Source organism: Diospyros lotus, unplaced genomic scaffold, assembly GCF_014633365.1.
Source record: "Diospyros lotus cultivar Yz01 unplaced genomic scaffold, ASM1463336v1 superscaf1, whole genome shotgun sequence".
NCBI lineage: Eukaryota > Viridiplantae > Streptophyta > Magnoliopsida > Ericales > Ebenaceae > Diospyros > Diospyros lotus.
In genome coordinates, this window is record NW_026267104.1 from 5,241,631 (window position 1) to 5,257,469 (window position 15,839).

Here is a 15,839-nt window from a genome sequence, read left to right on the forward strand (position 1 = left end):
ATATGCGTGTAGGTAAATATTTTTGTATGTGTACGTATGTTTATGTCAGGAAGTTGTAATTGTGACATGACTAATGACGTGGCTGATGATGTGACTTTAATTGGATGATGGTGTGGCATGACACGTGTATTTGTTTATGTGTAGGTAAAGTTAAGATTATGTATGGGTAATAATATAAAAAATAATTTTCATATGTGGGTAAAAAACGTTATGTGTAGGTAAAAAAAAAATTATGTGTGGATAATAATTTAATTTTTTTTTTGAATATGTGTGGATAAAAAAAAAATAATAATGTGAGTAACAAACATATTATGTGTGAGCAATAATATAAAAAATAATTTTCGTATGAGATGATAATTTCACGTGTGACTAAAAAACATATTATGTGTGGACAAAACTAAAATTTTATATTTAAAATTTTAATTGTTGCAACATCTATTACAATATAATTTGAACGTATACGCACCAAAAAAGTCATAAAATCACAAAATAAGCATAAAATCACGAAGTCACCTAAAAAGTTCAAACATTTATGAAAAAAAAACGTAAAACAAATTATTAAATCTCGTCGTCAAACTCCTGTTCAGTAGAATGGAGGGAATGGCTAGAACTGGATGGGTCAAGGTAGGAATGGCCGTGACGAGATCGTTCTGAACTATGATCCGATGGTATATGTGGAGTAGATGGAGAAAGCACAATATTTTTCTCAATCAACACTTGTCGCAGCATGTTTACGTCTCCCTGGAGCTCTCGAAAAAGAAACTTGTACTGATTCATATCTTCTACCGATTGATTGTAAGTTGGATGACTAGACTCCTCACTAGTACATGTTGTCCCGAAAATACTAGGAAATCGCCCCCAACCAAACAAGCAAACAGATTGTCATCCAAGAACCTTTTCTAAGATATCCTTATAAGTCATTTTATCTGGAGGATTATCTTGCCTTAGCTTCATCATTTGTTCCTGTAAAAAAATACAATATATTCTTAATTAACTATTTTTAAATTAAAAATATAGTCTCAATTATGCCAATATAAAGTAGTTAAATTTATAGAGTATAACTCAATTATGCCAATATTTTTAATTAATAATTAAAAACATCTTCATGTGTCAAGCTGAAGGGATGACGAGGGTATCAAATGTAACAAATCAAAATGTGATCCATACTCTATATCTTTTCACACTCTACACAAAAATAACACATCAAGCCATATTAAATAAATAAATATATGATCGTTAACACAAAAGAATGTTAGTTAAACCTATATTGCTTTTATGAAACTAGTACACAATAGTTGCAATGTGAAATATTAGCCTGTAACGTGGTAATCTCCTCCTAGATTTTCTAGGAAATATGATGGGATTAATTGTTTGATTAATACTAAGCATTTCCCGTGGATTCATCAGAGCATTTGCTTAATGCATGCATGCACAATCAAATTTAAGACTACTTTATAACGAACTCTCATGGATAATAATGATAAAATTCAAGCACACAAATTGCCATCATGCACACATGACCTTAGAATTAATGGTTGAAGATGATCATATAGCCAGCATCATGGTGGTCAATCAATTCAAGGGCGTGCAATGAGGACAGATGTACGGGAGGCAACTAAAGATGTGTTTGGGTGGACAATAATCTTATCAGAAAGAAACCTTCAATGCAAGTGCGTAACATCCAAGATTTTTGGATATATAACTCATTTTCTTTCTTTTGCCAACATTGAATGTTTGAGAGTACACACAACAACATAATAGTTTTTTAATATAAATTTTGTCTTAAAGTCCATGTGAGTTTAATTAGTTTGCTCAATTCATGAGTCAAGATGAGTTAAAATTATAAAATAAATAAAAATTTATGACTCATACATTGTTTTCTAATTAAAATTTATTAACAAAATACACAATGTTCGAATCAACCTAATGCAATTTCACCAAACCCAATCTGTCCCAACTGTAGGGTGCACTAAGACAGCTGAAGTGTTACCAAACACTCCAACGCAGGGGCAGATAGAGTACCATCAGAAAAAAAGGTACCATAAAAAAAAAAGGGTCAGGTATTTGGTTTACTGACAGCTAAAACTCTTCACAACCTAAACAAAATATTAGCACCAATCTTACAACTTCTAAATTTCTCTGTTCATATATAACCATAAAAGATTCTGGACAGGTTTCAGGAAAAAAAAATAGCAAAAGCTAGTGAATAATAAATCAATAAATCAAAAATGGTTAGGATATAATTTTAGCTAAAGCAAATAAAAGGAAATCACCAGATAGAAAATATATATGGTAGTGGCACACTGAAATGCAAAATAGTCCAATATGAAAAAAGATGGCCATTGACTTCAGGTAGGTGAGACAACATTTTATATTATATTTCTGCTAGAAGAATTGATATATACATAGCCATACACAATATAATACAGTACCATCAGAAACCTTAAATTGGTGAAACTATCAACTAATTAGTACCTAGTCATTTTTTGTTTAACTAACTTAAACTAGGAATTCTTGCTAATCATCATGTTCATAACAACAAAATAATCAACAAGTTTATTTGCTTGTAGAATTGGTGCATCAGTAGCTCAACTTGAATGAAAAATCCCGATATAAAGAAACAAAAAAGAAATAAAATTGCAGGAAGTGATTAATTAAATCCATAAGATACCATGCACAGTTACACATGGGGATGCCAAGTTAAGGTATCAAAACACAAAAAGAAGCCATTAAAAAGGATCATTTAACCATTCCAAAAAAAGAAGAGAATTCCTTAGCCTCATCTTATGCCCCGAAATAACATATCATGTCATATACTGAAATATCATGTATAAGGACCCAAAGAGAGGGTTCAGGAAGTTGGACTAAGTAACTTGGCAATTTAGATTATTATCACATAAAGCCTAGGCAAAACAGTCATGCCTATATTATTCACTAATGAAGCACAACAAATGTTTGCGTCAGATGCTTAAATTATACATTTCACTTTAACAGTATCAAAAGTTCCAAATTTCTGTTTTCATGATAACGGAACTCAACATAGCCCTAAAGAAGAGCATTTTAATTTATTGTTATGAAGCTATTAAGAATCCATAAATCTGTAAATTAAATTTTCTCATCATCAAGAAGGCCAACATATGGATAAAATGTGCTAAAAAAAACTTGGCCACTGTTTGATCTATAAATTTCCTAATCCTAATCATGTGAAATATTCCTTGGCACAAAAAATGTTAGTTCAACAGTTGCAAATTCCCTAAATAGTAACATTACAAAACGTATCATAACATTCAATTAGGAACATTAAATTCAATATTATGATTAAATTCGTAGTAACATTAAAATTTGTAACTGCTTCAACATTTAATGTTAGAGAGAGGAACCCCTGGTAGAAAACTTAAAATTGAATTCTGAACTGTTAGTTTAATGGTAAGCCACATATTAAGGGAAGAACCAGCCAAAACCATGGCCTCTTTGAGGCTTAACTTATAGGAAGAGAAGGAAAAAGAAAAATAACGAAAGAAAGAAAGAAAGAATCGAACAACAGAATGGCCAAAACCATGGCCTCTTTGAGGCTTAATAAACTCATCAACAATTAAATACAGTTTAATAAATATCTTAAACTTCTAACAAATGTTAATATCATAATTTAAACCTTTCAGGGAGAATCGAACAACAAAACAGCAACCGGAGATGAACACGGCGACGACAATCGGAGATGACGATGATCGGAGGCGACGACGACGACCAGAGGCGACGACGGTGACTAGAGATGGAGATGCAGGCGCAGTTTAGAGAGAGACAAAGAGAGCGTGTAATGCCCTACTTTCCCGGACGTGTTATAATTTGGGACAATTTCGGGACAATAAGATGAGGCTAAGTTACTTCAACTTAAGCCTCAAAACATTTTAACCACCATAATTATTTAAATAAACATTAAAATATATTTTTTCATAATTTCTGACATTTTCTATAATTTTCTCTTTATTTCTTCTTATTTTTCCTCAATAAATCCAAACTAAATATTTCTAAAATATTTTCTCAAATGTTTCACTACAAAAATTCATAAAATAATATTTTTGAATTTTTAGAATTTTTTAAGAAATTTTACTTATCTTAACTCAACATCTCTAACTTCCTCGGTATGCGATTTTTAAACCGCCGCAAAAATTAAAAAATTAAAATTTTAAAAAAATAAAAATAAAAATTTTAAATTTTAGCGGCGATTTTAGAAACCGCCGCTAAAATTAAAAAAAATTAAAAAATTTTACTCTCTCACCCGCCCGCGCCCACACGGTTGCCCACTGCCCAGCCATGTGGCCGCATATCCACGCGCCACGTGGCGAGGCTGGAAACCGCCTGATCTACCAACTTCCCTTGTTATATAATTACATATATAAATTATATACAACTATTTTTCAGAATTATATTTTATATTTTTTAATATAGAAAGAAAAACATTAATTAATTTATCATTTTTTAAAAGAATAAAGGAATAAATTAAAAATAAATTAATTGAATTAAATTAACTAAATTAATTTATTAAAAATAAAAAAATTATATATATTTTAAAATTATTAAAATTTTGTTAAATTTATTTTTATTTTTATTTTTTTAAATTAAATTTTTAACTAGTGGTGAACCCGCGTGATATGTGGGAGAGTTTAATTTAAAAATAAAAAAATAAATTTAATATTTTAAATAATTTTAACTAAATTGATAATTATAATTTTTTTAATCTTTAATCATATTGAAAAAATTTAAGTTTACTTAATTATTCACTATTCAATATGCTAATGGAGAACACTTTTAATTCAATATACTTATAATTTTTTTTTATTATATTATATTTATTTATAAATAAATATTATAAAATCTATAATATTTTCACTTAAAGACGTTCGTTATTTTCTATTTATTATATTATAATTATAAATATAAATTAAAACTCTTAAATATGAGTAAGAATAAGTTTTTTCAATAATAACAAAATTTTAAAAAAATGAATTATGATTTCTTCCATAGTTGTAAAAATGTGATACCTTAAATATTAATTAGCATTGAAAAACTCTAATACTTGACAACCCTAATAATTGACATTTGACAAAATACTTTATTTGACTATCATATTTTATTATTATATAAATATACATAGAATAAAGATATAAAAATAATATATTAAATAAATAGATACTTTTCTATGACTTAATTAATAGTTTAAGTTGTCTATTAATATTTCTCATAAAATTCATGCAAATTTAATATAAAACAATTAGCATTGAAAAACTTGTATATTTAAAATTTATTATTAATTTTACATAATTAGTATATATTATTTCGAAACAATTGAAAGATTTAAATTATTAATGCAAATTACAAAATGTAAATTATTAATGTAATAAGTATTAAATGCAAGTTTTGGGGGAAAATTTTATTACTACTTATCATTTCAAAGCAATTGAAAGATTTAAATTATTAATGCAAATTATAAAATACAAATTATTAATTCAATCAGTATTAATTGTAAATCATTAATGCAAGTTTTGGAGGAAAATTTCTTTTTTGAAGACTATCCTATTTTTATATATGTAAAGATGCAAATTACAAAATGTAAATTATTAATGCAATAAGTACTAAACGCAAATCATTAATTTGGAGAAAAATTTTATTACTATTTATTATTTCAAAATAATTGAAAATTTTAAATTATTAATGCAAATTACAAAATACAAATTATTAATGCAATAAGTATTATTTGTAAATCATTAATGCAAGTTTTGGGGGGAAATTTCTTTTTTGAAAACTATCCTTCTTTTATATATATAAAGATGCAAATTACAAAATGTAAATTATTAATGCAATAAGTATTAAATGTAAGTCATTAATGCAAATTTTGGGGGAAAATTTCTTTTTTGAAGACTATCCTACTTTTATATATATAAAGATGCAAATTACAAAATGTAAATTATTAATGCAATAAGTACTAAATGCAAATCATTAATTTGGGAGAAAATTTTATTACTATTTATTATTTCAAAACAATTGAAAATTTTAAATTATTAATGCAAATTACAAAATACAAATTATTAATGCAATAAGTATTATTTGTAAATCATTAATGCAAGTTTTGGGGGAAAATTTCTTTTTTGAAAACTATCCTTCTTTTATATATATAAAGATGCAAATTACAAAATGTAAATTATTAATGCAATAAGTATTAAATGTAAATCATTAATGCAAATTTTGGGGGGAAATTTCTTTTTTGAAGACTATTCTACTTTTATATATATAAAGATGCAAATTACAAAATGTAAATTATTAATGCAATAAGTACTAAATGCAAATCATTAATTTGAGAGAAAATTTTATTACTATTTATTATTTCAAAACAATTGAAAATTTTAAATTATTAATGCAAATTACAAAATACAAATTATTAATGCAATAAGTAATATTTGTAAATCATTAATGCAAGTTTTGGGGGAAAATTTCTTTTTTGAAAACTATCATTCTTTTATATATATAAAGATGCAAATTACAAAATGTAAATTATTAATGCAATAAGTATTAAATGTAAATCATTAATGCAAATTTTGGGGAAAAATTTTATTACTATTTATTATTTCAAAGCAATTGCAAATTTTAAATTATTAATGCAAATTATAAAATATAAATTATTAATACAATAAGTATTAATTGTAAATTATTAATGCAAGTTTTGGGGGAAATTTCTTTTTTGAAAACTAAATTAAATATTTTAATTTAAAAAATCACCGCAAATATTAATTTAAATATTACTACTTTAGTTTAAATATTTTAATTTAAACTAAATTATATTTGCATTAATATTTTAATTATTAATGCAAATATAAATTAAATATGTTTTGAAAAATCGCCGCAAATATTAATTTAATTTTAATTATAAATTATTTAATTATTTTTGAATTTAGCGGCGGTTTTTCAGAAACCGCCGCTAAATTATTTTTTTTAATGAATTTTGCGGCGGTTTTCAACGGCGGTTTTGAAAACCGCTGCAAATATTAATTTAATTTTAATTTTAAATTATTTAATAATATTTGAATTTAGCGGCGGTTTTTCAGAAACCGCCGCTAAATTAAATTTTTTAATGAATTTTGCGGCGGTTTTGAAAACCGTCGCAAATATTAATTTAATTTTAATTTTAAATTATTTAATAATTTTTGAATTTAGCGGCGATTTTTCAGAAACCGCCGCTAAATTAAATTTTATTTTTTAATTATTTAATTATTTTCTAAATTTAGCGATGGTTTTTTGAAAACCGTCGCAAAATGTAAAAAAAACCCCGCTAAAATAGTATTTTGCGGCGGTTTGCAAACCGCCGCAAAATTTCATTTTTTGCGGCGGTTTTAGAAACCGCCGCTAAAAAACCGCCGCTAAAAATCAATTTTTTTGTAGTGCCGTAGGGTGAAGTCCGTCTCAGCTTCGTCCCAAGTGGGTCACCTAGCATTAATCCTAGGTATGCATCCCGAGTGCTGTCACTTTGGGCTACATCACAGGTTACCAACCCACGTCCCATATGGACGACACAAAACAAACCAATGTCGAAAATCATAACATGCATAGTTTAAAATCAACATTTCGATGTATGCAATTTACCGTACGAAATTTAATGCATGTGTAAATAACCGTTTGGACAATCCATCACAATCAACCAAGCCAGAGGGATGAACACTCACATGAACCATTCACATGTCACTTAAAAAGTCTTTTCGGGTAGAACCACTCACCTTTAAACGAAATTTCAAATTGACAAGCGCGGGTTGCCTCGATTTGTGTGCCCTCTTCTCACTTTGCACGAGTCACTTCACCTCAAGCTGCAAGGTACCCTAATCACCCAATGATTATTAAAATATAATTTTCTCCTTAATTTTCTTATTTTCTCCTATTTTTCTTCTCTAATGATTTAAAATAAATATCTACATAACTATTTTCTCAAATATTTTTACATAATAATTCGTAAAATAATTTTCCAAGAATTTTGGAAAAAAAATTAGAAAATACCTATGTGGCACGCGCCCCCACGCGTGGGCGAGTGGACTGGAGGTTGGGCTAGCGCGTGGCAGTCATGCGCCGATCGTCTTCTACCTTTTTTCGGTCGTCGGCGATGATCCGATGCCCTCGAAACTGATACCCCCTGAAAGCCCAAGAGGTGTCGATCCTGACCCCACCGGTTTCAGGCCGAAAGGCCACTGGAAAATCCTCCGATCGGGCGTTTACAGGTGCGGTATGGCAGACCGCCCAGTTTTCCGATCGGCCTTCGAAATGCCCTCAAAACACCTCCAAAATTTACCAAACTTACCAGAAATTCTCCCCTCGCCTCAAGGATCAAAAGCCCCTTATTGTCTTCCCTCGATTCGCCCTCAAACTTGGGCAATTTGGTTCTTCATTTTTGGCCGAAACCCTTGGCTATTTATAGGCTAAAATCCACCCCCACGTGGCCAATTTCCGGCCAAAACTCCTCCTACACGCCACCAAGACAGTCCTTGGCCATGCCCTGATGATCCTAGGCTGCCAAATGGCCGGATTTTTCGGCCACAAATCGCGGCCAATCTACCATCTCTGAGCAATTTTCTAAAAATTGCAGTTCGACCCCCTGAAATTTTTCTTTTGCATTTTGGCCCTTAACCTCAAGCCCCTGATCTTTCTAACACCATCACTAAGACCCTCAAGATTAGTAATTCTTATTTCTCCCTTGAAACTTTCAAAAAATTACCATTTTGACCTCCCTCGTGCATTTTTAGAAAATTACACTTAGTCCCGATTGATTAATTTGACCTCAAATCCATTCGATTCAACCTGAAACTACTTAAGAGTTGTTTTATACATCAAATACTAGTCCTTGACACTCTCCGTTAAATTTTTGGACGTCGTTTATACTAATTCGGTAATACGACCTAATTGGCAGCTGTATTTTCGCTGTACCAAAAACTATTCCCGATCTCATTTCTTTTATCACTAAAAATCATAATTTAAATCACTTGTCGTTACTATACCATTTTCCTTGGCTATCTAGGGTCCAGGGTACTCCCTCTAACTAATTCGGTCGTCTAAGGCTGTATTAGTGTGCCTTATAGTCTTATTTTTTCAAAATTCCATTTATGCCCTTTACCAAATATCATTTTTGTCCTCGAATTATTCTCGGTTATTATAGAAAGCATCTAACAAATTCAAAAGTTCGAACCCCATTGGCTCATCAACTAGCTTATCAATCCATGGAAGGAGATAAAAATCTTTTGGATAAGCCTTATTAAGATTTGCAGAGTTCACACACACTATCTTCTTCCTGTTGAACTTTTTCACCATCATTGCATTTTCCAAACCAGTTTTGTAATAATTAAACTTCACAAATGAAACCTGCTTTCAATAGCTTGTCGATCTCCTCCTCCAAGGCATGTTGCTTTTCACTACAAAAAATCAATGTTTTAGTGACGAAAAATTCCATCGCTAAAATATCAAAATCCGTTACTAAATTTTTTAGCGACGGGTACCTTTTCGTCGCTAAAAAGGGAGTCACAGAAATTTAATGATAGGGTTAGTGACTGAATTAGCGACGAGGGTTATTGTAACATCTCGAAATTTGAGATAATTGGCAATTTTTAATTTCAGCATTTGAAGTGATTTGAGGATTTAAATAAAATAATTAATATTTGGTTTCAGGGTAATTTATCGAGTTATGTGAGGTTTTATGGAGATTAATGGAAAATATTAGATTTGGTATGTATTTGGGATTAAAAATAATTGTTTGAGGTTATTAATGAATATTTGAAAATTTTAGAGAAAATATTTATTTATTGTGTTTAAAAAAAAATGAAATGAGAATTTAAGGTAATTAATTATTTTATGAGGGAGTATGTATGGAATTGTTAAAATAAAATAAATTAATTGATTTTTGAGAGTTATGGGGTTAAATAGAAATTCTGAAAATAGAGTGCGAGTTGCTTTAAATCTTATTGGAGGTGGTATTTAAGCGAATGAGCAGCTAGATCAAGCGGTTGGGCATGCGCAGGAGGCTAGGGAGGGTCGCGGGATCGAACCCGCGATCATTCGATCCCGCGATCATGCAAGGATTATGGCTAGTTTATAAAAACTAGCCAAGCGCCAAAACGACACCGTTTTAGGCGCCAAGAGGCGCCTAGGCGCACGCGTGTGGGCGCTCGCCCATGCCCGGCCAGGTTGTGCCATGCGACTGCCAGCTGCGGCCACGCGGCCAATCCGCCTGCTAGGTGTCCAAACACCTTTTTTCTACTCCAGAAATTTGTCTTCCTTGCTATTCATTCTTCTTGGCCTATAAATAGGTAATAAACGCGTGTGTAAGGGTGGAATTTTGAGAAGAAAATTAAGGGTTATTTTGCCTTCACAGTGCACACTCACCTTCCCTCTCCTTAACCTATATGTATAGGATGAATGTTTGAGTGAAATGAGAGATTTTGGAGAGAAAAGGGAGATTTTAGTGGCGTGAGCTTGAGTAGCAACTCTAGTTCATTACAAGAATGAAGGAAAATATCTAAAGGCAAGTTCTCTTCCTAGTTTTTGCAAGTTCTTCTTCCTCTTTGTTTCAATTAAGAAGCAAGGTCTCAGTTTTTATTAATATGCAAGTTCGATTTCTCCCTCTTTTCAAGTTCATATTTTTAATTTGCAAGTTCTTATTCCTATTAAGGCAAATTCTTCTTCCTCTTTGTTCCATGTAAGAGGCAAGACCTCAATTTTCTTATTAATATGCAAACTCTTAGTTCCTGATCTTTTAAATTGCAAGTTCTTTTCCTATTTTACAAGTTCAGTCCCTATTTCTCAAGTTATGTTTTAAATTATAAGTTCTATTTTCTAACTCTTTGTCATTGCAAGATCCTATCTCTTAATTTTCTAAATTCCATGTTATTTTTCTATTTTACAAGTTATTCCCTTTTGCCAGTAAATTATTCCATGATTTACATTTATACCTATTGAATCTCAAATAGGGTTTGTATCACCCTATTTTTCCTTGGGAATGATGCTTTATTGTGGACATGCAAGGGTTTGATGTTGTCTTGTATGAATGTTGCCCTATTTTGCATTTTGCTTCGTTAATTGCATGTCAGTTATATATGAGAAGTTATTATGAATATGCATGTTATGATAACACATGAAGCATGTACATGAAAATGGTTTTTAAAAAATATATAAAGGCCTCATGATGCACGCAGCGGACAAGTTCGCAGGATATATTCGCAGAGAAAGTGTTGAGCTCAAAGTTGGACTTCGGTCCCATGTTTATAGTTCTAAAAATCACTGCATATAAGCATAGATGCATTTATCATCATTTTATCATGTGAAAGTACCTTAAATGTCATTCATGTCTCTTTTGCTTCTTGATACCCATGACTCTTATGCTCGCTTTCTTCTAGTTATACTTGCTGGGCCTTGTGGCTCATGTTTGCTTGCATCATTCTAGGTAAGGGTAAGGCTAAAGTAGAGGGCGAGCCAAGTGAGTCAAGATCCATGGGGTAGCAGTGTGTACAGAGCCGTCTCATTCAAAGATCCCTAGGGGTGTTTTGTGTTGTGTAATATTAAATTATACTTGTTTTTGTTTTAGATTATACCCTGAGGGGATATGGTGGGTTTATGGACCCTGATGTGATGTGTAATATTGAGTTGCTCTTGTTTATGTGAGCATGTGAACACTATTGTGTTTGTCTATGAGTAAGAATGTATGAGTGGTTTCTGTTGTCAATATCAAGGAGGATGTGTAATGTTTTAATGGGTTTCGACATTTATGTCATCTTGTTGTGGGTCCCGGGCTAGGGGCGCCTATAGTTATACCCGTCACTAATTAGCGATGGGTATAAACCTTGTCGCTAATTTTTTGATTCGTCGCTTTTTGTCTTAGTGATAGTAAATTTCGTCGCTAAAACATCAAAATCCATCATTAAATTTTTTAGCGACAAATTTAGTGATGGGTACCTTTTTGCTGCTAAAAAGGAAGTCGTTGAAATTTAGCGACGGGATTAGCGACGGGGGTTATATCCGTCACTGATTATATCACTTTTCGTCGCTAATTAGCAACGAAAAATAATTCCATTGCTAAATGCAGCGCTGGGATAATAATTCTAAGTGTTGCACATTAGAATTGAACCCCCAACCTCTAATAATCAAGCACCTATATGCACGCGCAAGCCAACCGATCTAGAAGCCTCATTGACTATTAATGTACATAAATTATATTTATAGTATTTTCATCCAAACTTTCCGAAATTATATTTATACTCCAAAATTTTTCAAACTTATTTAATAAATATTAATTTTAATATCAATGTTAGTAGAGAAAAATGAATATTAATTTTAATTTTAATTTTATTTCATTACTAATTCAAATAAAAATTTATAAATTATTATATTAGTAGTAAAAAATTATGTTCTTATTTTAATTTTAATTTGTAATTTCATATTTTATTATTTTTGCAACTTAACCACAAAATAATTTTTCATCAATAATTTTTAATTTAATTGAAATTTTTATAAATTCTACATTTAACTACGAAAAATTTTGTTATCAAATCATATTTTAAATTTAATTTAAATATGTTATGAATTTCACATTAAAATTTTAATTTATTTTTTTTTTTGTTTTTAGCAACGGATCTGTTCCATCACTAAAGTTTTAAATTTTTTATTTATATTTTTTCTTTTCAATTTAAATTTAAATTTTTAATTTTTAATTTAATTTTTTTCTATTTTAGTAATTAATTTGTTCTGTAGTTGAACTTTGAATTTAATTTTTTTTTCGTTTTTGGACACAAGAATATTCTCGTCGCTAAAGTTTTAAATTTTTTATTTAATTTTTTTCTCTTTTAGCAACAGGTATAATCCCATTGCTAACTTTTGAGTTTTTTATTTAATTTTTACTTTTTTAGTGACAAGTATCATCTTGTCGCTAAAGTTTTACATTTTTTATTTAATTTTTTTTCTTTGTTAGCCACGGATTTGTTTTGTCACTAAATTTTAAATTTTGAATTTAATTTTTTCTTTCTTTTTTAGCGACTGGGTTAACGAGTATAACCTCGTCGCCAAAGTTTTGAATTTTTTATTTAATTTTTTTTTCAACGACGAGTATAACCCCGTCACAAAAGTTTTATATTTTTTTATTTATTTTATTTATTTTTTGGGGATAGATTTGTTCCATCGCTAAATTTTGAATTTAATTTTTTTCTTTTTTAGTGATAGGATTTCCGTCTCTAAATTTAATGATGGCTCTTTCCGTCACTAAATTAAAAAATATTTAAAAATATTCGCAACAAAATATCCGTCCCTATCCATAATTAATTAGCGACGGAATAATTCAATCACTAAATTTCATCGCTAAAAACTATTTTTCTTATAGTGTTTAAGGGCGATATTTCTCTTCTTTCATGTTGGGATTGACATTCAGGTGATAGGAGATCACCTTAGAGCTTATTCTTGACATATTTTCTAGTGTCCACATAGACACGTCGACATTGCTTCATAAGCATTCCACTATCTCTTATTTTATATTGTCTTGCAACTAAAGGAGAACATAGTTATTTGAGTATATAGTATGCTGAGACATTTTAAACTTGGACGGGAAAGGTTTTTTCATGATCTCAAGAATGAAGGGGATTTTCCTCCTTTGTGGGTCCTCTTCTACTAGCACCATCTCCTTCCACTCTAGTACTTGCTCGATTATCGTTTTCACATCATTCGTCACTGACACACTAAAAGTAGTTTGATTATTAACCTTCAAGTCTTTTATGGGCTGATTTTTTGGCCGGACATTAATTTCTCCTGCATTCGTACTCTCGACCACCTTGTGGTACCAATCCTTGTGTGGTTGTGCAATCCTAGGTTCATCTCAGCCTCCACCTATGCTAACCCCTTGTACTTCGATGCCTCTCTATCTTTACCAAATTGAGTTTAAGAGGATCTCTCAAACACTCCTTTCCCAGTGGGTCATTAAGAGTGGTGGATCCTCCTGCTGGCTCTACTAAAGCCTTTCTTGTAAGGCCTATTGCTAGTTCTCATGTGATAGGTCATTCTGCCTATTTCTTGTATAGTTTTACAAAGTTAATGGTAGTGGGGTGTGAGGCTCAACACTTTGCAAGATGCCCACTACCGTCTCCTAGAGAACCTTAGTACTCTCCTTGTGCTGCTTTCAAAGGTCTTCATACTCATTCCAAGAGATAATCTACAAAGTGGTCCCCGAAGGCCTAAAGAGCCCCTAGTACGTAGGAGAGTCTCTAGATGTCTTGATTTGTGGATTCAAGTGATTATCAACATTGTGCCCCTTATGGTACTGTCCATTCCCAACTACTTGGGACCTTGTTTGAATCATTCTGAAGGTTAGTTTAATGACGGTTTGGTGAATGTGTTTTGCTTTTCAATCCATTTTTCATAGGCAATGTCAATTGTTGTTGCTTGAACATAACAATATATTTATCACTGGGAAAAATCATTTACAAGCTCTAAACTCTGTAAAAAAGAACGAGTTAGAGAACACAAGGCATTCTCTATACAAATCTTTAGTACCAAAGTCAAATTAACTCTTAGAGAAAACTTATAGAGTTCTAGAAGGGTTCTCTATACAAACATTTCGATACCAAAATCAAATTAACTCTTAGAAAAAACTTATAGAGTTCTAGAAGGGTTCTAATGTCTTACCTTAAGAAATGAGTATTCCTCTATTTATGTCTGAGTTGAGGGGTCAGTTATGGCAGGTCTTGATTTTGTGAGATTGATATTGACTTGCTAGATTTAGCCTGTTACCCAATCATCAAAGAAAATCGTGGGGATATATATTTGAGAATTAAACATTTGCTAATAGAAATGCTACAGCAAATCCAATGATGTTTTAGTTCTTTGTAATTAAAGAATAAAATTTAAAATATTAACATTGTGGTGAAGACTCTTTGCCTAAGGCGTACGCTTAGACTAGCTTTGGCCAATGGGGATATGAAGAACATAGCTTGGGGATCAAACTGTGGGACATTTTGGCTTCCATCACAGTCAATCACGTTATTATACATATGCCATTAACAAAAATGAAAGAAAAGTCAAAAGTCCTAAATCAGCTGCAAGTTGTTTATGTATAGAAAATCTTATATTTGATAAATAATTTCATAAATAAATAAAATTCATAATAGAGTTTATTATTATTATTATTATTATTATTATTATTATTATTATTATTATTATTATTATTATTCTTGTGATCAGCCATTTCTTTATGTGCCCAGAGGAGACCAACAGTAATTCATTCAATAAATCAGATTCCAAGTCTAGAAAGCTTCGTCTGTCTATTGGAAGAGGACCATGAGACCTAACCATGAAGAAATTCTCGCCAGTCGCCAGGCACACTCTGGCTGGCCACCGTGTCCCCCGCGTGATCTTGTGTCTTGCCCCTTGCCAGTCTTCCTTGTTGCTTTGCCCATGATTGCCGCTGTGACCGTGAAGAAATTCTCGCCAGTCGCCAAGCACACTCTGGCTGGCCACTGTGTCCCCCGCGTGATCTTGTGTCTTGCCCCTTGCCAGTCTTCCTTGTTGCGTCGCCCATGCCAGTCTTCCTTGTTGCGTCGCCCATGATTGCCGCTGCGGCCCCCGCGTGCCATCCTCCTTTCACATTTCCTGCTCATTTGGTGCAAAACCCCCCAACGCACTTGGCTCGCCCTTGATCCTCCTAGATCTTTCTTTGCAAGGCTCCCTCGCCCCGTTAACTTATTCCAGTTGATCTTCACCTTCCTCGATACATGGGCTTCCTCCCCTGGCTTAATCCCCTTGATCCCAGCAGGGCCGGCTCAAGAGTTAGCGGGGCTTTG